Source organism: Leuciscus leuciscus, assembly GCF_965113295.1.
Source record: "Leuciscus leuciscus genome assembly, chromosome: 10".
Classification (NCBI taxonomy): Eukaryota; Metazoa; Chordata; class Actinopteri; order Cypriniformes; family Leuciscidae; genus Leuciscus; species Leuciscus leuciscus.
This window is the reverse complement of record NC_138734.1, coordinates 38,365,559-38,393,152: the sequence shown is the minus strand read 5'-3', so window position 1 is coordinate 38,393,152 and position 27,594 is coordinate 38,365,559. Positions and strand designations below refer to the sequence as shown.

The following is a 27,594-nucleotide window of genomic DNA, read 5'->3' as shown; positions in this document are numbered from 1 at the left end:
AGTATTAATTTCTTAAATTCCCAAACTTTTGAACTGTAGCTGTATAAATATAATTTTGATGGTTAATGTAAATATTATTTTATCTTATCAAGAATGTTATGATGGTTGTCCAATACAATCGATCAATAGATAGATAGATAAACAGACAGACAATGCAGTGGATGGATGGATGAATAGACAGACAGACAGACAGATAAGATAGATAGATAGATAGATAGACAGACAAACAGACAGACAGACAGACAGACAGACAGACAGACAGACAGACAGACAGACAGATAGACAGATAGATAGATAGATAGATAGATAGATAGATAGATAGATAGACAGACAGACAGACAGACAGACAGATAGACAGACAGACAGATAGACAGACAGACAGACAGATAGACAGACAGATTATAGATAGATAGATAGATAGATAGATAGACAGACAGATAGACAGACAGATAGATAGAGAGATAGATAGAGAAACAGACAGATAGACAGACAGATAGATAGATAGACAGACAGACAGACAGACAGACAGATAGATAGACCGATAGATAGATAGACAGACAGATAGACAGATAGATAGATATTGATGTCTCTGTTTATTATAAGTGTATTAAGGTTATTAAGGTGATTCAATCTAACCAGCATCAAACAATAATTCTAAAGCATTCTTATCTAATTATGATGCATGTTTTTTTTATGCATATTTCATGTGATGTAATCATCAAATCGTGACACTCTTTTCACAGAACTCTTCTCAGCTTCTCAGGAGTCTCTAGAGCCCACCGCTTGTGAGGTCTGTGAACAAACAGAGAGTTGTTCTAATCCTTCATCAAACTGCAGTGCTTTTCATGATGCTGTGCCTTAATGGAAAAGGAAGATGTTTAAATACACTTAAAAGACTTAAAAGAATCAGGAAGGCCTCAGATATTATAAAGGCTATTCAATAGTTTGGCCAGAAAACATCAGAGTAATTTGTTACCCTGACAAGACAATTTCAGGAGCATTTGTGAAGCTTTGAGCCTAATAACCCAGTCAGCTACTGCTGGCAGATCATGTCTTGTCCAGACACGGTTGAACACAGTAGTGTTACATGATCCTAATACTTTACAAACTGTGTTGGTTTCTATTAACAATCATGTTCACCCATTTACAGCAAACATAGTTGTGTAATGCTGAGTCTCTAATGAGATTGACAATTAAGGTAAAGTGTTCAACAAAGATTTCGACAATAATGGTGGGAACTCCACTTGAGAATGATTGCAAATGCCCAGGTCTGTGGACATAATACACCTAATTACTTCTTCGTAAGCAGTCTCTTTTCATAGACAAACAAAAGCCGCTCAAAAAGGGAGCAAAATACTATGTTATGCCCAGAGAATGTAAGACATGGGGGATTTTAAAGCTCAACAAGATGCCGAAAGAAAGAAAGAAAGAAAGAAAGAAAGAAAGAAAGAAAGAAAGAAAGAAAGAAAGAAAGAAAGAAAGAAAGAAAGAAAGAAAGAAAGAAAGAAAGAAAGAAAGAAAGAATGTAATGAGACAATGAGAGTAAAAAATAAAATAAAAAAAGAGTTGTGACTGCTGACCAACTGACTCCTCAGTCCAACAGTGACTGGTAATAAATCAGAGTAATTATCAAGCCTCTCAGTATGTTTGTTCTGATCTCCAAAAGACCCAGACAGTGATAATTACCCCCCTCACGAGCACACTGAAGCATGGCACAAAACAAAGCATACCAGTTAACATATACACAACATATGAATACCCATTTTTAGCCATAGAAGTTCTGAGGGTTAATTTGACTTCATCAAAAACACAAGGTTTGTAAAATAGTGATATGAAGAACATGTCACCGGCATGACTTGTATAACTATATATTTGTACTTATATGTACTTAGACTAGCGTTCAAAAATTTGGGGTCAGTAAGGTTTGTTTTAGTAAGAAATTAGGGTTAACAACCTCATCCCAGCTCAGCTTAGCGTGAACTGAGAGAGGTGAGAATGCGGCCAAAGTTAAGGGTCTCTTAAAGTGACAGTACACTTCATTACTAATGTATAATATGAACTCCAAACCCATGCATATCAGTATAATTAAATCAAAAGACAATGCAATGGAAATAGAACAATTAATATATTCATAATAAAAGAATCACAATAGTTTTAATACTATACAATCATAGAGAAAATTAGGATTTTGAGTGAAAATAATAAAACCGATTTTACAATGTTAATTTACTTTTGAAATAAGCATTAATTCTTTCCCCGCCATTGACGGAATTTTCCGGATTCCTTGTTTTCATCTGAATACTGAATCTCCTGATCAAAAAGACACGTGAAGAAGAAGCAGAAACAATCGGTATCATATTTAAGCAGATGCATGTACAATAACGCGATCATCTAACAACACTAAACAGAATATAAATCAAAACTGCCTAATGTTACTAAATTAAATCTCATTGTTCACCCAGTACGAGCTGTGAAGCTTTGGGGGTGTTGATGGACTCGATCTTGTCATGATTCTGCCTTGTCTCTGATTTTCCCTGGTCTTGAGGCAGGATCATGACAGGCCCATGTTTTGTGTGTAAGCACATGGCCATTTGTTTGGCTGTGTGCTTGCGTTGTCTCGTCTTGTAACCCCGCCCCCTTGTTATCTCATCTTGTTATCATTATTGTATCATCGCCGTCACCTGTTTCCCTCATTAGTTTCTCCCTATTTAATCCCCTTGTGTTTGCTGTCCTGTGCCGGTTCATTGCCAATCTTTATGTGAAGATTCATTTGTGAGTAACCTGTTGAGAAGTCTTGTGAAGTGTTTTGATCCTGTCTTAGCTGTTAGTTTATTGTTCAGTTTTCTGTCAGTCTTAGTCTAGTCTTGTTTGTCAATCCTGTCTTGTTTTGCCCCCTCGTGGGTTTTGTTTTCCCTGTTTTTTCTGTAATAAACCCTAGAGATGTCTGCAAATGGTCTGCGATTGGGTTCTCTCCTTCTAAACCATAACAGAATGAACCAGCCCAATATTGAACCCAGCAGACAGTATGTCCTTTCCTGCCAAGCGACAATCTTTTGAAGGGACCCGGTTGGTCGTGTTTCGCGGGATCCGTGGAGGCCGCAGTAGAGGAGGTGATCGAGAGGGTTCTACAAGGTCTTCTCCTGCTTCACTTCCTGTGATCCCTGAGGGTCGCGTCCTGGCCGTTGTTGCCCTTGGTGATAAGGCTGGTTCCACTTCTTCTCCTGAGGCCTCTTCTGTTCCCATTGTTCTCCATGGTAAACGAGGGAGACGAGTTTCCTGGGATTCCCCGTCTGAGTCTTCCTCGACCGAGTCAGCGCTGCCCGAGAACGCCATCCCTGCTCCTGTTACGGTTCCAGCTGAACATCTCCAACTGGTCGCTAGCCCAGCTACAGATTCGGCTTCGCGTTCAAGGAGAAAGAAGAGGAGAAAGGGAGCCTCTCGCTCGTCATCTCTCGCTCCTGCAAGCGCTGTTCCAGAGCCCGCCCCTGCAAGCGCTGTTCCAGAGCCCGCCCCTGCAAGCGCTGTTCCAGAGCCCGCCCCTGCGAGCGCTGTTCCAGAGCCCGCCACTGCGAGCGCTGTCCCAGGCGCTGTCCCAGAGCCCGCTACTGCAAGCGCTGTCCCAGAGCCCGCTACTGCAAGCGCTGTCCCAGAGCCCGCTACTGCAAGCGCTGTCCCAGAGCCCGCTACTGCAAGCGCTGTCCCAGAGCCCGCTACTGCAAGCGCTGTCCCAGAGCCCGCTACTGCAAGCGCTGTCCCAGAGCCCGCTACTGCAAGCGCTGTCCCAGAGCCCGCTACTGCAAGCGCTGTCCCAGAGCCCGCTACTGCAAGCGCTGTCCCAGAGCCCGCTACTGCAAGCGCTGTTCCTCAGCCCACTGCCGTGAGTGCTGAGGAGAAAGCTGCGGCCGATTCAGCTGCTGAAGCAGTTCTTCAAGCCGTATCAGCCCATCAAGACTTACCTGTTGTTGTCGCGGCAAAGACCTTATCTAATTATCTGTCACGTCTAGTCAAGATCCTTGAGGTCCCTGTCAGTCCTGTCAAGTCCTCTAGTCCTGAATCCACAGCTGCAAGAGATCCGGTTCCTGAGTCAGCTGCAGCCAGTGTTGATCTGAAGCCCGCTACTGCAAGCGCTGTTCCTGAGCCCGCCACTGCAAGTGCTGTCCCAGCTAGTGTGTCCAGTCCCGTCCCAGCAGATGTGTCCAGTCCCGTCCCAGCAGATGTGTCCAGTCCCGTCCCAGCAGATGTGTCCCGTCCCAGCAGATGTGTCCAGTCCCGTCCCAGCAGATGTGTCCAGTCCCGTCCCAGCAGATGTGTCCAGTCCCGTCCCAGCAGATGTGTCCAGTCCCGTCCCAGCAGATGTGTCCAGTCCCGTCCCAGCAGACAGGAGGATGTCTGTGTCCAGTCCTGTCCCAGCTAATGTGTCCAGCCCCGTACCAGCTGTCACCCGACCTCTGTTTGTTTCCCCGGACACCCCTGTCACCACTTCACCCCGGTCTGTTTCCCCTAAGACTGTTCCTCATGTTTCCCCATCCAAGTCTGCCCGGACCCCTCGTCCTCAGCCATCGTCCTGTTTCCTCCACCTCCCTTGCCTTGTTTATTGTATTTGATATGTCACCCCAACCCTGTTATTGTTTTTTCATGTCTGCCTTTATTGTTATTTGTCATGTTTTGTTGGTTTGTGTCCATGTCTCAGTCCGTCATGTCACGTGTTTAGTGTTCCCTTAGGGAGCGTCTGGAAGCCGCTCCTTAAGGGAGGGGTTCTGTCATGATTCTGCCTTGTCTCTGATTTTCCCTGGTCTTGAGGCAGGATCATGACAGGCCCATGTTTTGTGTGTAAGCACATGGCCATTTGTTTGGCTGTGTGCTTGCGTTGTCTCGTCTTGTAACCCCGCCCCCTTGTTATCTCATCTTGTTATCATTATTGTATCATCGCCGTCACCTGTTTCCCTCATTAGTTTCTCCCTATTTAATCCCCTTGTGTTTGCTGTCCTGTGCCGGTTCATTGCCAATCTTTGTGAAGATTCATTTGTGAGTAACCTGTTGAGAAGTCTTGTGAAGTGTTTTGATCCTGTCTTAGCTGTTAGTTTATTGTTCAGTTTTCTGTCAGTCTTAGTCTAGTCTTGTTTGTCAATCCTGTCTTGTTTTGCCCCCTCGTGGGTTTTGTTTTCCCTGTTTTTTCTGTAATAAACCCTAGAGATGTCTGCAAATGGTCTGCGATTGGGTTCTCTCCTTCTAAACCATAACAGATCTACTAAATATGTTTTGATCATCTTTCTGAATCTGATCCGGTAGTCTTTGACAAAAACGTGTTTTTCTCAGCTTTTTGCTTAAAATATTGCTTTTTTATGAAACTTACCCACATTCAAGTGTTGATAAAAAGAAAATGCATGAAGCTAGAATAAAATTTATTTGTTGTTTAAAAGCAAATTCTCTGTTTTTCTTTTGATATATTGCTTGTTCGGATAGTCATACAACAAAATATTCTGGGGGCCATGAAATTTTTGTGAAAAAGATAAATGCTGGTGGTGGCTGGTAAAAAAAAAAAAAAACGCTGGCAGGGAAAGAGTTAAAAGCAGAGGCTCTTCATTTCTTTAGATATATTGCATGTTCAGATATTCATACATCACAATATTCTGTGGGCCATGAAAGTTTAGTGTTGTGATGTCTAGCAACAAAAAAAAAACAAATGCTGGCAGGGAAAGAGTTCAAATGAAAATTCAATGTTTTATCAATGTATTATTCAAAGTTAGATCACGCTAATACAGTGACAAGAAACACTTTTGAATTTAGGTAAAATAATCTGAATTATAATGCACCGCTTTGGTCTTGACAATGAAAACTTCACATATCAACATTTAGTAAATAATCAGGCTCAAATCCTGTTAAATGCAACTGTTCTGCTCCATGAACTGACTTTTAAATTTCAAAGTGGCTGAAAAGAGAGAGGCAGAGCAAATCCCAGGCTGATGCCATCGTTTCACACTGAATCTCCAGGTGCCAGAGAGAAACCCCAATCATGGCAGCTGCGCGCCATCACACACACACACACACGACGCACCCCGGGAGAGAGCAGGACAGGCAGATACCAGGGGGATTTGTTGACATGTCTCGCATTCAGGAGAGAAAATCACATCCACAATTTTTTACATATCCACACAAAAATACGCAGCCTTCAATGTCACTGCACTTATTTTATTCCTCTGAGAGAAAACCCAGTAATTACAAAGGTTAGGCTACAGTAAAAGCAGTCTGATGGGCTGTCAGACAACATTCACGCCACAGCACAGGGGAAAGACTGTCAGACAGTAGTAATCTGGCAATATGAGGTTTTCACGTGTCTTTGTAAAGAGATTATGCAGCTGCATGTAATTGACATGGATAATTATGATTGGTCGGACAAAAGGCCGTGTAATTTCACCACATCAAATCCCCGAAGGTGATCTAGTGCTCAACACTGCAATCACAGGGTGCTAATTTTGTAAGTCGTGTAAGTGCAGCACAGAGTGTTTTCAGAGATATTCTCTAAACAAACTGTTGCTTTTCGCTGAAATAATGAGTCAGTAGGAACTATCAATGTAGGAATGAAAGATTTACAGATTGGCGGAGGAATAAGATCATTCCAAAACAAATGGGTGTCATTTGTGTCCCTCACACATGTTAAAAAAATTATGTTCACAATCCCCAGCAGATGCTGTCTGCAAACTGAATGAATAACCAGACCCCAGAGGTCTATCAAAAATATATATAATTACCTATTTTTAAATGATATTTGACAGACCTCTTGGGTCTGGTTATTCATTCAGTTTGCAGACAGCATCTGCTGGGGATTGTGAACACTTAATTATGTCATATCATTTATTTATTTTAGATTGTCATCAAACATTTTGCATAAGTTATATTACACTACTGTTCAAAGGTTTAGTCAGTGCGATTTTTTAATGTTTTTGAAAGAAATTACTTATGTTAAAAAAAGCTGCATTTATGTGATAAAAAATACAGTAAAAACAGCAACATTGTGAAATATTATTAAATATATATTTTATATGATTATTTTTCATTTAATTTTACTAAGGGCCGTGGTATTTAATTTTGATACAGATCATTTGATCATTATATACACATATTACGACAGGGTGGTAATGACTTCATTTATAGTGGTAGAGATGGAATATCTATCAGTGCTGCCCGATCGAAATCTAGCCCGATCGTGTCATGAAAGTCTTCCTAAATCAAATTAAAGTTCTCATAGATCTATACAGAAAGTTTGTGGTGTCAACTGAGGCTCAGATTTCAACATATTTCTCAAGGGCAGTTAAAAAGATCAATTCCACCGGTAAAGAACTGTTCCATCTCATTAAATTAAAACTAATGCCGACATAATGTGCAACAACACCATTTATTTAGTGCACCATTGATTTTAGCAGCTCAGTGAAGGATTCATTAGACTTGTGTTCGACTGATACCTCAGTTCCACCTGGCTCCTAGAGCAGTCCCTGGCACATCGACAGCTGAAACCTAACGCTGGCGAGCTGCAGTGTGAATAGGCTTTCAGCAGTCTGCTTCTCTCCAATGGTTCCTTTAACTGCAAGTCTCTTGGTCTTCACAGCCCTGGGTGAATAGAAAAAGTGTCAAAACAGACAAAGAGCCAAGTGTATTTCTGTGATTTGATAAAAAAAAAAAAATCTGTTAAAGTCCTTATGCTTACACTTTATTTTGATGGTCAACTAACTATAAGTAACTTTGCAACTACATGTCAACTAACTCTCATTAGAGTACTAGTAGACTTTAAGTAGACTTAGCAGACTGTTATAGTAGACTATTAAAGTTATGTGTTAGGGTTCAGGTTAGTAGGATAAGTTGGCATGTAGCTGCAAAGTTACTTTTAGTCAGTAGAATGGGGGAGCATCAAAATTACTTCATCAAAACTTTTGAGCAATCAAAAGTAATCAAAATTACTTTTGGGGGAGCATCAAAATAAAGTGTTAGCAGATATTAAACAGTCTAGTAATACTGTAATTGACGTGCATCTTTCTTTTTTTTTTTTTATGTGCCCCTTAACAAGTCCCCAAGTCATTTCACTCGGCAGCCATCTTTAAAACACCTCTCGGGGATGCAAGTGCAGTTCCTATCTCTTTAAATGGGGAAATATCAATTCTCCAAAACTGTTCGCCAAGCTTACGATTAAATTTGAAATCCCCAATGAAATCTGACAACAACTGTCTCATAAATTTTGTTTCTAGATACTGGAATCTTGACAAAAAAAAAATCATTTTTCAGGCTGGACCAAGCTAATGCGCATACGCAGTCCCATGCGCACGAACACAAAGCTTCTAACGACAGCTGCAGTGATGCGATCACTTTACCGATTGGCTCTTTTCTTTAGAAGGCGGGACTAATTCTGCCATATTGTGCGTTGCACTTTCCCTCATTCATAGTAATACGAGTGCACCATCTTTTTGTCTTTAATCAAAACAATCATCAACATTTCTTCTCTGATGACGTGTTTAATGGTGTGAGGGCAGGCCAACCTGTCACTCACATGAGATCACAGCAACAGCAAATGACAATGATCCAATGAATTCCCAATGGAATACATTTTTTCTTGTCCTCACTCTGATATACATCAAAAATAGGGAAGCAATTATTATTATAACAATGTCCTAAAGACAGAAAAGTTTTTCCTATGATTTTTTTTCAATAAAGAACATGGATCCGTGAAAACGACAAAAAATGCTGAATTATGCTGCAAGGCCAGTAGTTGGCGATGTCACTTTGTAATGAAACACTACGCGCCTATATAGACCGAACGTGTAATACGCACGCGCATGACATCACTGTTTTCACAAATTCACATTTTTGGAGTTCACACAGAGGCAGTAATGGTATCGTTTTCAAAAGTTTGCGCTTTCAGTCCACCAAAACGCTGTTGTCATGTGCAGTAAATGAACGCAGTCTTCCGTTTTTAGTTGAAAACGGCGTCGTGTAAACGGCCCCTGAGTAATCAAGTTAAATTAAATTGGTTTTAATGCCGTCACTTTATTCAAATGTTAAGCAGAAAGCAAAACGTGATTTTTAATAGTTATAATCATTAAATATGAATCATAATTCCCTAACAAGATCATCAAATGAACTTCCATATTTTCTTTCAATGAAAGACCATAAAGCAGATTATTATATTTTAAATAAAACCAAAATGAATAATAGATTAATAATGGGAAGACTTCTAAAGCGAACCCTGTAATGAGATGCAATCAATTCTGACATATCTCTCTAGTGGAACGACACCCTGGTGATGAGCCCAAATCTGAATCTCATGTTCACCTCACACCTGCCTGTCCCCGACAGCTCTCCTGTCCCCGACCTGCACACTGCAACAGACATAATGCTCAGTTCATCCACAAATGCTTGATACTGAATGTCTATGTTCAGGAAGGGAATTATAAAGAGAAAGACATTGTGTGAACAAGCCTGGAGACGCTTTGCTGCATAATGCAAGAAAATTAGATTAGCAATCAACTTGTGAGGGGAAAAAAACATCTACCGTCAAATTGAATTTGATTGGATATGTTTGGCAGAAACCTGATATTGTGAATAACAATAAGCTTAGCTTATTTCAAGGGAAAAAAAAGTGGAATTTCATACAGATGATTCCACTTCACGAACAAACTACATGAATTATGTATTAGATGGAGATATAGACATTTCCTGCTTTTGAAACACATTACTAAGATCTTACATTTAGAATTTCAGTAAACTTTAAAGATGTGTTTCTCTAAAATTAACAGCCAGGAAGAAAAATATAAGTAACGATACATTTATTTCAGCAGTTTTGCACTGTATTGATATTCCTCAAACATTTTGATTTTGTCCTAATCCCCAAAAACCATACAGTACATTTAACCTGAACTGCTTAATATACAAACTCCATTCACACAAGACATGAACATTAGTCGAGGGAACTTTAGTGTGTTTGTCCTATGGAGTTGATGATAAACGTTACAGTGAAATATAGACAGAAAATCTATAGATTTCCTAAAAATATCTTCTTTGTGTTCTGTAGGAGAAAGAAATGCATATGTGTTTGGAATGACATGAGGATAAGTAAATGATGACAGAATTAATTTTTTTTGGGATAATCTATCCTTTTAAATGTATTGAAATAACCAAAATGAATGAAACTTGCTTTGAGGATGAAAAGTCGGGCTTAAAAAGCTACAAAAGTGTTTTATTTTAAATTATATAAACATAATAAAGACCACTGAAAACTGGGGTTGAAGGAAGCTGTTATTTGATGCAATTTCTACATAGCAAAATGAATTAGGTTTTTGGATCTGAAGTGGAAGAATGGATCAGTGAAGATGTGGTTATTTGTTTGATATATCCATTCATCATCTCCATTTTAGAACCAGATATATGCGGAAGATTCACCAAATCCCACAAATGCACTATTGATAGTTTCTTCAAACCACAATTTTAGTGCTTCACTGCTTCGGTTTGCATGCAGAGCTCTTTACCTGATGCAGTTTATTGGCCCACTGCAATGCATCTTGTTAAACTGATACAGATTGCTGCTGTTGGACATGTCTCTTTTCATTACCTGAATATTGACTCCCAGAGGCTTTCCACCTTTGCAGCTTTCTAATGGTAGGTTTACAAGACGGAAAAAAAATGTCCTTTGCGTTTTTGCACATTCAGACGACAACGTTAAAATGATCCCTGATCTGTGAAAACGACTAAAATGCTGTATTCTGCTGCCAGGCCAGTAGTTGACGATGTAACTTTGTATAGACACACTACGCGCCTATAGACTGAACACGCAATACGCATGGTCACCGTTTTCATAAAATCACGTTTTTGTATCGATATTGGTATCATTTTCAAAAACTTGCACTTTAAAACCAGTTTTCAAAAGTTTCCCCCAAAGCGCCGTTGTCATGTAAATGATGGTCAAAATGCAAAAAAAGTTTTCCATTTTTAGTTGAAAACGGTGTAGTGTAACTAGCCCCTAAGACTGTTGCCACTGACTACTTTGCTCTTATCAAAGAGGTTTCATTCAAGGACGCCGATAAACCGTCGGTCTTTCAAAAATATGCATAAAATATCTGATTAAGAGAAAGATATAAATTTAATACAATTGAGATATTTGTACTTAAAGAGTCATTTGTGATGTGCACATAATATACTCTCGGCTGACCTTCAGAGAACGAGTGTGTCATGCTAAAAGGACAAACAAAAGTAGTATGATTAAAATGTAACGTTTTATTTTATATTTAAAACTCATAGGGCAAGTGCTATATGGTTTGTTCCATTAATATGATAACATCTATTTCCACTCAGCTGATCTCTAATGAGTTTTCTGCCATTTTCAAACAGAGGTGTAATTGAAAGCTGGTCATGCAAGACACTGCAAAGGAAGCATTCTGTCACATTACAAGCTCCAAGACAATCATTGAAACATTTTATGCTATTTTAATAACTAGTAATTGAAGTTCAGTTACTGAACTTCATTGCTCCTAGATACATAGTAATAATATATATATATATATATATATATATATATATATATATATATATATATATATATATATATATATATATATATATACTTAATTTTAGGAAATGAATGTTATTATATATATAGTATATACTGAATATATAAACACAAACACACACATATAAATTCAGAATTAAATAATACAATATAACATTTTAAATAGGAGGAAAAGTAATTAAATAACATAAATATCAAATATTATATGTTTGAAATGATTTATAAGTTTATGTCAAGGCTCTGGACAAACAATCCTTTTATGTGTAGCTTTCTATTACTCTCTCCCTGATCTAATTAAATGTAAATAGCTTGTTTTCTCCTGTTGCAACATGTCTACACTTCCAAAGAGCAAACTGCTGTAACGGTAGCAGTCCATTTAGCAAGATGTGATTAAACTTTTTTTTTAAAAAAAGGTTTTCATTTCAAGCAGTCAGCAGTCACATATTAAACACTAGCGTGCTATCTATATACATACAAAGCCAAATGGGGAATCGAGGACATTTAATTTGCATTTTTACAGATGAAGCAACCCAACCCCCATAACCCTGATTCTGTGCCTTTTGAAGTCTACACTGGAAAACCATAAGGAGCCAGTGGAAAATCTGTATACATATCCTCTTACATCCTTTTAATATCATCAGGTAGCATTTATACTGCTTATTGTGTAGGTGTGAATGTACTTCGATTTCAGGAAACAAGAAGTATTAAATAACAAACAAAATAGTAGCAACAAGCACACCTGTTCTGAGAGTCTATTTAACTTGAATTGATTGAATATTTAATGTCGGCCCACAATAAACATTTTCTGATGTGTATTAAAACCCTTTCTGTCAATTTGTCTTCACTTTGTAGTGTAAGACGGATATGAAATATTGATGGACTAAGCATCATCGAAGCACTATGGAGAAAGGTCTAGCCCTTTCATCGCCGCAGCACAAAGGGAGCTATCATTTAGTGAAGTCTTTGTTGCTCCCCACCAAATCAATATTCGCTGACATTTTTAGTAAGGGCTGGGCCTATCGGGGGGTGTAGAGCCAAGCAGTGCTGGAACAAAGGCAGTGCTTTTGAAACTATGACAGGCATTGCATGGCCATTAGCTTCTCTCTGAATCCTGCCGAGAGATGGAGGAGGAGGGGGTGGCCGCCATGGAGAGACTGTCATTTCAGGTCTTTCTGTTTCATCAATATTCAACACTCGGTGACACTAACACCTACCAGGATGCAACTCAGTGTATGGAAGAGGTGCAAATAATTGAATATGGATGAAAACACCTGTTTAGATTTAAATCAACAATTTTAGCCAACAAAAATACAATTTAATCAAATCAAGTTGGTAATTTTGTGCAAAATAATGTTATGGGACCCTGTTAAAGGGGTCATGGCATGGGAAATCAAGTTTGCTTTGATCTTTGGACATGTAAGGTCTTTGTACCGTTAAAACATCCTGCAAGTTTCATTTTTTAAATCAAGCTACAAAAATGGTTTGTTTAGATATCGTGGGATTTGTGACGTCACACGGGCAAATACATTTGCATAAGAAATCGATTAATAGTTATACATCACCAAATGGCATTAAGTCGCTTAACGGTTGAAACGCTTGTGTCAAGAGCAAATAAAACCTGTTATAATCTACTATTTAATCTAGCTATAACCATCTAGCTGTCAGAAAAACTATAACACAGCTGAAAGGATTTCCATATTTTTTTCTGCTCCGGACAGATAGCCATATGTCAAGACGCATGTCATTATCTGCCGCAATACATGATGTCCGAGTCCAAAACAGTTATTAAATAAATATAAATCATTAGAGTATTAGAAAAAAGAAATTTCCACAAGATTCTGCTGAAGTTGAATCCGCATTTATATTTGCATGTTGTAAAAAATATGTTTACATTACATAGTGCTATGCTACTTATAAATAATATTTATATAATTAAATAATATCAAATAATATTTGATAGTAATGAGTCCCCCTGGTCGTTAAAAAAAAAGATAATTTTAGATGGAGGGAATTGATGATAATCGTTTTTTCCATTTTTTTTCTTTTCTTTTTTTTTGTGTGCAAAAAACTGTATTGACATTATAAGTGAACCTCTAGGAACATATTAAAATAATAAAAGAACCATGTCATGACCCCTCTAATTTATTTAAATCCTTCACGAGTCTGTCTCATGCAGTATGCTTGGATTATTATATCCTCAAATTAAAATGCAATCATTCATTTAAAGAATCTTAATGTAGAATACAAAATGCATGGATGCTCTCAGTTATGTAAATAGTATTTACATAATTATTGGGCATGAAAATCTAATTATGAACCCCCCCCACTCACACACACACACACAAAAAGTTAATTTAATAACAAACAAAAAATTACACACAAATTATATTATATTACATATAACAACAAACCACCTTAGAGTATGATCCCTGTGTAGATTCACCAATACTTGTAGAATAACATATTTGGTATGTATGTCTAGGGGCATCTTTTTTTTTGTTTTTTTTTTTGCTGACATGAAAGCGAGAGATAGCACAGTGAATGTAACTGTGGATCTCAATATCGATTGGTGCTGGAGCAAGAAAGTTTATCTTTATTATGCACAGAGTGTCCCAGGCGAGTGACGAGATCGAAGCCGGTCATACTGTAGGAGTTTGCCACTGGGCTTCCCCCGAGGCAACCTCTCCTGCAAAGGTATAAAGTAATGAGGGGTAGTGAGAGGGGCAACATTAATGATTGAAAATCTGTTCCTGTCAAAACCCTTGCTGGTTCAGGGGAACTTTACAGGGCTTTTTATTAACATGTTGTGTGCTATCGGTGTCAGAGGCTGTCTGCTGAATGGACAGGCTAGCCGTGGGCTACTCGTGTGAGAGGTTGCTGCATTTCTCACTTTTTGACCTCCACACTAGGCTGACAATTCACTCTGTGCAATGACAAGAAACTGCCTCAGGCCCTTCCTCGCTCCACACATAAAAACATACATGAGCCAGACTCGTTTTATATTTATTGGATTGTGAGGTGTTTATCCATGTATTTGGAGAGACCCGTATCTCCTTCCCTATTAAACACAAACACACTGTAGAAGCCTGTTTCTGCCTCAGAGTAAAAAATAAATAACACAAGATAATACTGTGAGATAAAATGAAGATATGAGATATGAAGTCACATTGTGAGATATAAAGACATAATTGTGAGACATAAAGCTGCCCTGTCAAGAAATAAAGCCGCAATTGCAAGATATGAAGTCATATAGCAAGATATAAAGTCACTTTGTTGGATATAAAGTCATAACTGTGAGACAAAGCCACAATTGTAAAGTCATTGTGTGGCAATTACAAGAAATAAAGCCGCAATTGCAAGATATGAGGACAAAGTCCTAAACATTTTTTAACAGCAATATAGGTTGAAAATGGTTTTATGTATTTGTTTTCCATTTCTCCATGCAATCATCCAAAAACTGATATTTAATCCCACCTGCTGTCCCTAAGCAAGAGCACATACCTATTCATTTACAGAGGCGAGAGTATTCTTCGTGTGCATGGCAGATGAAGGTTCCAATATTTCACTTGTGCCAGTGAAACCTGGGAGATAATCAATATGACATGCCAAACAATAGAACACAATGATTGGAGTTTAATACCCTCAACTCGAGAATCGCTAATGTTCCTGTTGTAGAAAATCGATCCTTCTAACACCACAGCAATTCGAACTTAAACGCACACTGCTGGAGGATTAGAGCACCATCGATGAGTCTCAATAAAAAACAAAAGTAATGAGAAAAAGATTTAATATTTTAACGGGGAAGTTTCACCACAGTAACAAGGGCATTTCCCTTCTGTAAAAACAAATGCTCAGCTCCTGTTTATCAAGAGACTGTGAAACGTCCAGAAAAGCGTATTATGATATGTGCCTGAGGGATTGATACAGAGATAGACGAATGAGCTGTCATTTTAAGAGAGGATACTGTAATACAATATATTTACTTTGTCTTTCGCTCTTGATACAGCTACAAATCTTATTATAAGCTCTTACATGAAAAATAAATTTGACTAAAACTAAGCCTGTTGCACTACCGCGCAGTCTTTAAAGCTAAAAGATGATGTGTTCCGACATGTCTTTGGGATTAAGGGAAGCGTTTAAAGAGGGGCTCGATCAGGGGGGCTACAGATAATTAATTAAACACAACCAAGGGGAAGCTGATGACAGCCATATTGCTCTTCTTCTATAATAGGGTGTTGAATTCCCTGCCCCTGAGGCGGGCTGCCGCTCTAGAACCTTTTTCCAATATCATGGAGGTGATAAATATTCAATGACACAGAGACTTGTGGGCAACAATTGGATCCATTTCTCTCCGCGTTTGAAGGAGGGCGCTGGCGGAGTGACATAATGTGGTGATTCTGTGTGAAAGCTGAAGTCAAGACTTTTATCAACGCCCCCTGGGATACTTGCTCTGATCTCCAAATCCAGAGACGCCAGTGACCAATCCCCAGATGTCAGTAACCAAACCCCAGAGCTCACTATTCCTACTCTTCACTGGCAGATGCTAAACACACTAGTATTACTGATAAACTGGTCAGAAAGAAAAAACAAAACGTACTTTTCACTGCTTTTTCTTCATTCCAGTGGACTTACTAACAGCTGTTAGTGTTAAAGCTTGAAGTCTGTTGATTAAATGCTGCTACTTCACACCAAATCGGTTTATTTTCCTTTTGTTTGTTCCTTAAAAGTCCAACAGCACTGGGATTTTTCTGTTCATCCACCTGTGCAAAGATAGAAGTAGCTAAACATTTAATATTTGACAACAGTTTTAGGATAGAAATGTTAAACGACTGACAGCAAACTACTTTATTTGGTTTCACTTTATTTTGATGGTCCCTTTAACACATTCTGTTGACTATAAGTAATGTTGCACCTACATGTCTACTAACTCTCATTAGAGTGTAAGTTGAGTATTAGTAGACTGGTAGGGTTAGGGCTAGATTAAGTTGACATGGAGTTGCAAAATTACTTATAGTCAGTAGAATGTCTGTTGGAGGACCATTACAATAAAGAGTTAGCAGATATGAAGCAGACAGTCTACTAATACTCTAATGAGAGTTAGTTGACATATAGTTGCAAAGTTACTTGTCACAAGCACGTTCAAAAGGGACCACCAAAATAAAGCGTTACCCTTTATTTTCATAAAATTTCACCATTTTGAATTGAAAATACATAATCTACGTGATTCATGCAATGTAATTTGTAATTATCAGTAAGATGAGACACATTAACAGAGCCATATGAAACATAATAGACATTTTTTTCTACTCGGTTGCAACTCTATTTCACTATGAAATCAAAATGGACAATTCTTATTTTTTTATGGAAAACTGCAGAATCTCTTCTCTTCTCTGATAATATATTTTTCAGCGCAAGGGTGGGACAAGCTGTCACTCACATGAGATCACCGCAATAGCGAACCTCAATGATCCAAACAATTCCTGATGGACAAAATCAAGTTTCGCCCTACATTTTGTTTGAGAAGCTCAACTTCCGTTTCATGCCGACTTTAACTAATTGGGCCAAAATTCAGAATTTATTACATTTGTGGCCTTTATCACAGTTAGAACCAAATGTGATAAACCTCAGACCTCTGTATTTCTAAAACCAATCAATGTCTTTATGAGTGAGTCATTGAATCTGTCCCTTAATCGATTCCTTTAAAAACGCTGATTAATTCAGAAACAGAACATGACTGCTTGGAAATGCTCAATTATGATTGAGCATTTCCTGACTTTGTTAGGAGACAGAGATTTTTTTAAAAAAAAAATTAAATGTTTAAACAGTTTAAAAACTGTTTTATAAAAGCAATTTCACACTCACAATCATCACAGATTTTGTGTGATCTTGTTCATCTTAAATGAAGTTCATCACCTTTTTTTTAGAGCAACAGCACTCTTGTTTGTGTAATATTACTTAAATGTATAACACTTTCTTTAATTATCAAAAAGAAGCACTGAGTACACCTTTAAGATTATGGTAGGAAAGAAATCTATACAAGTGGATAAAAGTAAAGGTTTTCACTGGAAAAATCATTTCTTGTAAATATAATGGGTTAATGGATGTGTGCCTGGCCTTTTTACTGACTGAAGTCACTGGCTGACAGACTGATCAATAGAACAGATTAGTTCCCACTGTCAGCTATCACCTTTCCCTTGGTGTAGGGTATTTGAGCTCGGACCAGTGGTTTTGGGAAGAAGGGGTAGTTGTAGGAGGATTTGAAAGACAGGACAAGAGAAAGAGAGAGAAACAGGGTGTAAATGAAAAAATATAAAAATGTTATGTTACTGTTGAACTACTTTAAAAAGTTTCAATCCAATTTCAATGTAGAAGTTAAGAAAATAATAAAGAAGAATACATTCAATTCCTAAAATGAATGAAGGCATTATATAGGCAAATGTAAGAAGCATTATAAACAAAACTGTTAGAAAAAAGCATTAATTTTTGTTACTTGACAAAAGCATATCTGGTGCTGTCACATGAACAAAGACAGAGTATGAAATGCTGATAGCGCCCATCCCAGACTGCTTTTGTCTAACCGCGTCCCCTCAGTCGGCCAGTGTCCCAGACTCTGACCCTAATTAAGTCATCAGACACAGGCACTTGACCAGGGGTCGCCTTCTCCACTGCAGTCTGGATCCATGCGGCTCAGTCTGAATGCTAAAAACACTTATAAATCAGCTCTGATAACCTGCTCTTCTCATCACCTTCCCCGTCAGCGGCTCTGGTTGTGCTCGATTACAATAATCTTTGGGTTCACTGACTGTATTACTTATGCTCCGAGTTTTAATAAAACATTTCATACATACTGAGAATGAAAAAGCAGCTTTAATTATGGCTCCAGCTTGTCAAGGCTGACCCTCTCATTGGGTTCAGTGCCATAATCAAATGATCAACAATAAAGCTGTTCCTTATAAAAGATGATGAAATGATTGCTTTTATTAAAACAATGTGGCGTAATTTCAACAGGTTTATAGTGTAATCATGTACACTTGAAGTAAGTACGATTTTTAAATGTTTTTGAAAGACGTCTCACCAAGGCTGCATTTATTTTATCAAACGTACAATAAAAACAGCAATATTGTTAAATATTATTACACTTCAAAATTCTAATCATAATCAATGTTGAAAACTGATGTGCTGCTTAATATTTTAAAATGTTTATAATATTATAAATGTCTTTACTGTCACTTTTGATGAATGTAATGTGTATTTTATGAATAAAAGTATTAATTCCTTTAAAAACATCTTAATGACCCAAATTTTATAATGATAGTGTACATTTCCTCTCCATGTATTCTTTAATCTCTCGTATGGAAAGTAGAAGAAAAAAATATGGGTAGAAAACATGAGGGGTTGTGGAAGGTTTCCAGAACATTGCTGAGTCGTTGCTAGCGGTTTAAAATTGATTTTTAGAGGATTGCTATTCTGTTGCTAGGGTGTTCTGATTTTTATAGTTGCCTTAAGGCATGCACCCACAACACAACAAGAAAATCGGGCTGATTTTGGGCCCAATTGTCCCCTTCTGACAATCCTATAGGTAAAGTCACGATTATCTTAATGGTTCTACAGATTATTTTATCAGATTTTCCTGAATCTGTTCGGAATAACGTCAGGCCCGCACCGATCTCGAATCGTAAAATATTCAACATGTTGATCAGAAGTCCTGTTGTGTGGACCCCGAGGACAAACACGCACAGACTTTGTAGATTGTCACGTGGAATGAAATGATACCCAATCAGAAAGCGAGCTGACGAAAGACAGAAACATAATGCGACTTCAACCAAACTTTTTTGTAAAAAGTAGTCCAAAGTAAATGCCTTTTCTTTTTGCCCGTCGTCCGCCATGTTTGTTTTCTCTAAAGTCACATTTGAGATTTTGCGAGATTTCCTGACACCAGATATGTCAAGTAACAAAAATTTATGCATTTTTCTACCAGTTTTGTTTATAATGCTTCTAATTCTTTTAAAGGGATAGTTCACTTTGAAATTAATTTTTGGTATGTTTTAGCTTACCTCAAGGGCATCCAAGATGTAGGTGTCTTTTTTTCCGCAGTAGTTTCAATTTTGATATTTTTAGGTCAAACCGTTCTTGTCTGTCAGTCATATAATGCAGGTCGATGGTCATTATCTCAAAGAGCATGCACAGAGTCCAAATTAAAACAATTCCCCGTCGTCCAAATTAAACAATTCCCCATCGTAAGTACACATTGATGGCCTAAGACACGAAACGAGCGGTTTGTGTGAGAAAACGAACAGTATTTATATCGTTTTTACCACTTATACACAGCCATGATCTGTTGTGATCAGTGATCTGATCTGACGTGTGCGCAGACTGGTGCATAGATATATACACTAGATGTCGCCTTGTCTACGGCAGTTCATTGGAACGAATGTCTTTAAGGCGACATCTAGTGTATATATCTATGCACCAGTCTGCGCACGCGTCAGATCAGATCACTTCGACATGGCTGTGTATAAGAGGTAAAAACGATATAAATACTGTTCGTTTTCTCACACAAACCGCTCGTTTCGTGTCTTAGGCCATCAATGTGTACTTACGATGGGGAATTGTTTAATTTGGACGACGGGGAATTGTTTTAATTTGGACTCTGTGCATGCTCTTTGAGACAGTGACCATCGACCTGCATTATATGACTGACAGACAAGAACGGTTTGACCTAAAAATATCAAAATTGAAACTACTGCGGAAAAAAAGACACCTACATCTTGGATGCCCTTGAGGTAAGCTAAAACATACCAAAAATTTATTTCAAAGTGAACTATCCCTTTAAACGCCTTCATTCATTTTAGGAATTGAATTTATTCTTCTTTATTTATTATTTTCTTATAGTTCTGCATTGAAATTGGATTGAAACTTTTTAAAAATCTCAAATCTCAAGAGATTTTGCAAGATTTCCCATGTTCTGGTTGTTTCTGAATGGAATCTGGTGTGCTGTCTTGGTCACATTGTGGCACTCCACACACAATAGGAACAAAACTGTTAAATCTATGATTTGTTTTTTATTGTCATGTTTGTGATCTCTCACTTTTTGAAAAATTGATAAGATTTTAAAAATATTTTAGTGTACTGTCTCAACTCAAAAGAGCCCAACACCCATTTCCCTAGGGGCCATTACATATGGTCAGATTGGCCTTTGAGGGCTGCAGTCTTCAGTATGTAAGACAAACACTTTGTAATCTAATTGTAAACCTCACTGCTTAAAAAAAGCTACACGATTAATTCTACAATAGTAATGCTGGTAAACAATCAATAAAACAATCAACAGCAGAGATAGTAGCCCAATACATCAAATAAAACCAAATTAAGATATATTTTTCACTCCATAATATTGTACTTTAACACAACATAATACGCCGCATGCAATAGGATCAATTCATCGTAGCATTGCTGACAAGCAGTTTTCCTCATCTAATTTCAGTTGATCTGGAGAGTGACCATATGAAGGGGTAAAACACAGCAAGTTCTTTGCACTATAATCCTATTAACATAGATCACTAACACATTGTACACCAACAAGTCAATGGGAACAAGGACATGTGTAATCGCATTGCTTGAGAAAAGAGAGATTGCCCCGAAGATACCTAAAGCGGTGTTTATTTCATGCTATTGATGCAATGGGTGGAGGCTTTTGACACACACATAAGGAGCTGTATGGCTGCTATGTCGAACATTTAATCACATCCACTTAACGGCAATTTACAGTATTTAAAATGTGTCAAAATCACCAAGAAACACTGTAATTACCATTCACCTGCACCATTATTTGTCACTCACATTAACACTGGTTTAATCTTATTGTATACCAGAAAATTCAGTGTTCTGAGTCCCTCATATGTTTAGGAATCTATATTAGATTTACCTTTAAACAACATCCACCCTTTGACCTGCATCATATTGATCGCTGCTTATCCTGCACCTTCTGTTTCCATAGTTACAGTGCTAACCCTTGGGAATGACCTTTTAACAGACAGGCACTATTGGTTAGTTTTCGGTTTGTAGGACAAGCACTCATACACACTGGTTCAGGTGTCAAAATTGGCAATGCATTTAATTACTAGCTGATTCATTTCCATCCAAACCGTGGATAATGGTACCGGTGACTAATGACTCCATCAACCTGTCATCCATGACACAAGGCATCTGCATATTATATGACAAACAACTTAGCTTCAACAGGACAGGTCATCTGTATGACCCCTATTGACCATCTCATTGATTTGAGAGCAAGATAAAACCCAAATGTCTTTATCCAGTCTAGTATCTCCATAAAAAAACAATAATATTTGACACAAATGTGTTTTAAGATGGTAACACTTTACAGTAAGGTTCAATTTGGCATTAGGTTAAACATTAGGAAGCGTGAACTAACAACAACAAACTTTTTTTTCAGCATTAATTAATTTAGGTTAATGTATGATTGTAAGATCGTTGAAAAGTTTGGGGTCAGTAAGATTTTTTTATTACAAAGACCTTTACAAACATTTACATTGGGGGAAACAAATTAGGCTGCGCTGTTTTCAACATTGATAATAAATGTTTGTTGAACATCAAATCAGCATATTAGAATAATTTCTGAAGCATCATGTGACACTGAAGACTGGAGTAATGATGCTGAAAATTCTGCTGTCATCACAGGAATAAAAACCTTTTAAAATATTAAAATGACAAAAGTTATTTTAATTTGTAATATTTACAAATATACTGTTCTATAAAGTTTTACTGTATTTTGATCAAATGAATGCAGCCTTGATGAGCAGAAGAGACATCTTTCGAAAATAATTTTAAAAAGTATTACTTTACTTTGAAAGGTGGTGAATATTTTCACAAAAAAAGGCTTGTTTGGGTAAAATATGGACAAACCCAACTATTGGGTTTAAAAACTTAATGTAACAATTTGAACCAACGGTTGGGTTTGTCCATATTTTACCCAAACATGGGTTGATACAACCCAGCATTTTTATATATAAATATATACTTAATTTATATTTTATTAGAATTATCAGTAATGTATATTTATTATTTATGGCCAATAATTAATTATACATTTTAATAGATTGCTGTTCATTGTTAAAGACCAAAACAAAAATATTGTAATTCTGTCATCATTTACTGACTTTTGGGTGCACTATCCCTTTAATTCAGGTTTGTTCATAATAAATTAACTATTGTGAAATGTAAAACACATTAAATGGAAAACGCTATAAAATAACTAAAATATACCGTATGCATTGATGTTTTGTGTGAATTAATTGAACCTTATTGTAATGTGTTACCATTAAGCCTAACTTAAAATCAATTTCTTAAAACTAATTTGTGGATTACATGACATTTTAGAATGGGATTAATGTCCACAGCAACAAACCACAGAATTTCCACCACAGCTTTGTGTGTGTGTGTGTGTGTGTGTGTGTGTGTGTGTGTGTGTGTGTGTGTGTGTGTGTGTGTGTGTGTGTGTGTGTGTGTGTGTGTGTGTGTGTGTGTGTGTGTGTGTGTGTGTGTGTGGTAGATTAGCAAATGGCTTTCCTGGATTCAATTACCAAGAATGGAGGCTCCAAAGGACTGTCGATAGCTGTAATAGTAAAAGTTTTCGAGAGAGTTCCACATGTAATGCTAGCTATTTCATATGCAAGCATGTCAGCCAATCACATCAGTGGGCGTTTACACTGAAGTCTTACAGCAGACATGCCCCTTCAAACAGAGCGCTCAAATCAGAGGCTAAAATGCCTTTTATTTCTAAATTATGACAATTTTTTATCTAAAAAAAACACACTAACATTATAAGGGCACCCAGGAAACATTATAAAATAATAAAATAATCCATGCCATGGGACCTTTAAGAAAGAAGACCTGAGAATAAATGTACCGCAAACCACTGGAACAGTGGAGAAACTAGCATGAGACACAGCCTGCAGCTATGGCTGTTGTTTATGAGTTAGAGAGGAAAAGAAAAAGAGAGTGAAAGAGAGAGAGTCTTATAATTAATCTGTCTGTCTGACTGTGTGACTCAGTTTTTGGTGACAAGAATCAAGGGATGAAGGGATACAATGACCCATATAACGGTGGATAAAAGCCAAAGTAAGACATGCACTGTAGCAGGTGTCGTCGATTACTGTGTGTTTTCCTCCCAATAACAGCTTTAAAAGCCTTTAAAATACCCTTTTTAATGGGGCACAAGCAATATATGTCAGACATTTGTCTGATCAAATGACCTTGTTGTGATCAAATTAATCACAAAGCCTCTTGTTGCTCAAGTTTAAAAAGATAATTATCTAAAAAATTAATAAAAATCCAACAAAAGGTTTAAGGACATACCTTGTTTATGATATATGACATTAGAGGTGTCGAGCATTTTAATAAAACACATTTTCTAGTGTATCGCTAATGTTTCTGTCACAAGGCTGTTGGTGTTAAAGGGACAGTTTACCCAAAAACAAAAATTCTGTCATTAGAGATCCCTTCATCTGATCTGATTTTTTAAGGCAGCATAGATGCATCCTTCGCTACTATTGACATCCCCACAATCCTGTGTGTTCCATTCCATGACAGATGGACTAAAAAAATATATATGACTTTTAAAAATTGCGGTTGGTGGTCAGTTTGAGACACTTACTTCCTGTTGTGTGCACACGCTCTCAAGTGGCCGAGACCGCAAGTGTGGGTATTTAGACAGGCCCATTGTCTGGCCCTTGTCTTGAGTTATGGACTCACTTACCTGGATACTTACTTGGTGAGTCTTACCTGAAAGATCTCCAGCGCTTTATCTTCGATATTTGTTTCAAGTCATCTCCTTGCGTCTGCTTCTGGTGATCCTGCCCACAATGTCAGTACTTACCTGCAATAAGTTGGTTCAATAAACGTGCAATTATTGCAGTACTCCTATTCCTCTCATTTCTATGTCTGTGATATATCCTGACATTCTCTTCTCTGATAACGTGTTTTTCGGCACAAGGGCGAGACAACCCATCACTCACATTTGATAACAGCAATAGCAAACCACAACCATCCAACGATTCAGTCAATTCCCGATGGACAAAATCAAGTCCCGCCCTAATTTTTTTTTCTTGTTCGAGAAGCCGTTTCACTCGGATATGTGTCACATTAGGGAAGTAAAGACTATTGCAACTTATGTTTCATCCTGACTCTTAGTCAATAGCGAAGATGAGTGAAAATGTGAATGTTAACAGCTAAGCTATGTCTAGATAATACAAACCTTCTTGACTAGCATAAAGATGGGACATCTCTGTTAATTTAGCTAAAAATGGAAAGTGAGATACAGCATAAACTGATAGTTCTGCTGTCGAAAACGTTAGTTCTGGAGCCAACTATCTCAGCCGTGGTGCTCAGTTATGCTAATGAGCTATGGGAGTTTCTGATTCATACAGTATTTGGACTTCCTAGCAAGCACTGAATATATGTAATGTTTTTAAACTGCCAGTTTGACATGGAAAGTCTGAGTGAAGACATTAATTAATTATGTCTATAGTGTCCATACAGGGGTGTCTTTCTATGCCATGGCTGCAGACTACATGCAGCTCTTTCATTATTGTACTCCATGGTGTCTAACCTCACATAATGAACGCCTTGTTGGTGCTAATGGTTACTATTATAAGAAACTGTCAAAAGTTCCACTTACAACAGCCCTCTATTACATTTACATCACAAATCTCTAAGAAATTACCCACACTAGAGCAGGCTGTATTTTGAAAGGCTTTGTGTCATGAATTTAATCCCTATACCTATTTGTTTAATTTGGTTACATAATCAATACTTTTTTATTTATTAAAGTTGCAATGTAATATAGTGTCAGATTTTTTTTCTTCCATATTGTGATGTACATCCAAGTGAAGTGGATTAACCAAAAAAAAAAAAAAAAAAAGTTTCTCTCCATCGGTTGTTCATGGGATAAAGGCAGATCTGAATGAGTTTGCAGTTGATTGTAAGAAAGGGTTTAAGCAGACAAAATGATTGGAGAAGTCTGGCATAAGTCACCAGAGAGAAGTGTGACATTTCACTGTAAGATCGAGTTATGATATTTTGATTAAATAATTTTAAATGAAACATGCACAAATTAATCGTGAACTTTCATTTAATGCCAATTGCACTGTAATAGTTAACTAGTATTGCAATATTTCTGTGATACTTTGCGACTGCTCAAAAGAGAAATTGTTCTATGGTAAAATATGCATAGACTCATTTGCTTGAGTACCAAATCCTATTTAAATCCCCCTATTCAATGGCCTCTTCAGATGGCCTGAAATGCAAATTGGCTTAAATACGGGTGTGATTTCTATTATTTGTTTGGGCACTAGAGAAAATGCAAGTGGTTCCACTTACAAATATGAGAGCCCTTCAGAATCCCTGTTTTATATCCTATGCTTATCCCTTCTTGTGTTCAAACACCATTTTAGGTTTGATGACAATTTCAAATGCATTCCTACAAATTAGACTGGCACCCAGACACATCACACAGCAGGGAAGACCACGACACAAAAAATCAGCATCACAGTTTTGCTATGCTAGAATAAAGGGATTATCATAAAAGCTTTTAATCTCCTCCAGACACGAGTAAACATTCATTCTTACATTGCTTCATCATGCAATTAGTTTTCATAGTTTTCATCCTGTGAGAAGGAAAATCTTAATCGATTACAGTTGAAGGGGGGGAGTTGAAGAGTTTAGTTTGGTTTATCTACAGTTGCCTTGATAACTAACTGAAATGAAAAAGTTTAGGTTGAAGTATTAAAATTACTTATATTAAAACTGAAATAAAAATAAAGCTAAATAGAAATATTATGCTTCCTTCACGTGCAAACGGAAATTTCTCACTTTCCACGCATTCAAGTGCTTTGTTGTCGGAAAGAACAGGAATCATTGAGTATACCAGGTTTATTCTTGCCTATTTATTGGGAAATTCTTATTAAAGCAAAACTAATATTTAGTGTTGCATTCATTGACAACTGTAAACATTCACCACACTTTCTATCTGGTCAGTTTGCTGACAATTCTGGAATTTGGGTCAAACACAGGCTATTTTTGCTGTGTATAAAGCATACACTACGCTTCAAATGATTATTCATATATAAATATGTACTACTACTTCAATGACAACACAAGGCGATGCAGCTGCTGTGGAAAAATTTAAGATTACCAGTCACACCAGCAATCGTTCTCCCCTCCAACATGTTTAAAGTTTATGGCCCGCCCAACTCGGGAACTTGGGTATCAAAATTGTTCCCATGCTTCCGTTCATGTCCAATTTTTAACTAGGATTTTTTAACTTGTATTTGCGACAATTCTGATAGCATGTGAAGGCAGCATTAAAAAACGAAATGATTATTAATGAATTAATATTAATAAATACATTCATATTAATTAATAATTAAATAATTAATTAAATTAAACTTTAAACAGATTTGAAAAAAGTACAATAGTGATTTACCCTTGCTGCAAATTTCAAATAGGTTAAAATGATTTTGTTAAAATTTGACAACACTTTCAGGTCTCTCCTACTGCAGTCATATAATCTGAAGTGTAACAGGGCTGTAAAGTTAAAAATACTATTTTCTTGTGTCTTTTGCTATTGCTTAGATTGAACATGTATGAACAAGAACATACCCATATACAAGTACTATACACACACCTCATCCGTTCCATCTTCTCACACTCACACTCACACCTGCCCCATCTGAAAATGCCGGTTTGGCAAAGCAGCCGCATGTCCTCTGAGCACCTGCAGTCTGTCCAACAAGGTCATTGGCAGCATAGAAGAGGCCTGTCTAAGGTTTGCCAGCAGCAGGACAAATGGGAGGAAAGTGTTTCTTGTTCCAATCCAGCTCTCCAGCAGAGGTGACAATGGCTAAAGCAGCATGCCAAATCCGCTCTGTGCAAAGAGACAAAATCACTTTTTTGATATCTTTGGCCACCTTTAGAGGTTTCCTAAAACAAGCCTGTTTCAAAGAGCCTGCGGATCTGTGGTTTAAAGG

General features: G+C 37.4%; 1 long non-coding RNA gene across 1 annotated transcript; it reads right to left on the bottom strand.

Annotated features, from left to right (window-relative positions):
• Positions 1 to 675: 675 nt before the first annotated feature.
• On the bottom strand, positions 676 to 27,594 carry LOC309508133. Its single transcript, XR_014209406.1, has 3 exons — positions 27,252 to 27,594; positions 7,461 to 7,605; positions 676 to 792 (listed from the first exon to the last, which is right to left on the bottom strand). It is a non-coding gene; the product is annotated as an uncharacterized lncRNA (long non-coding RNA).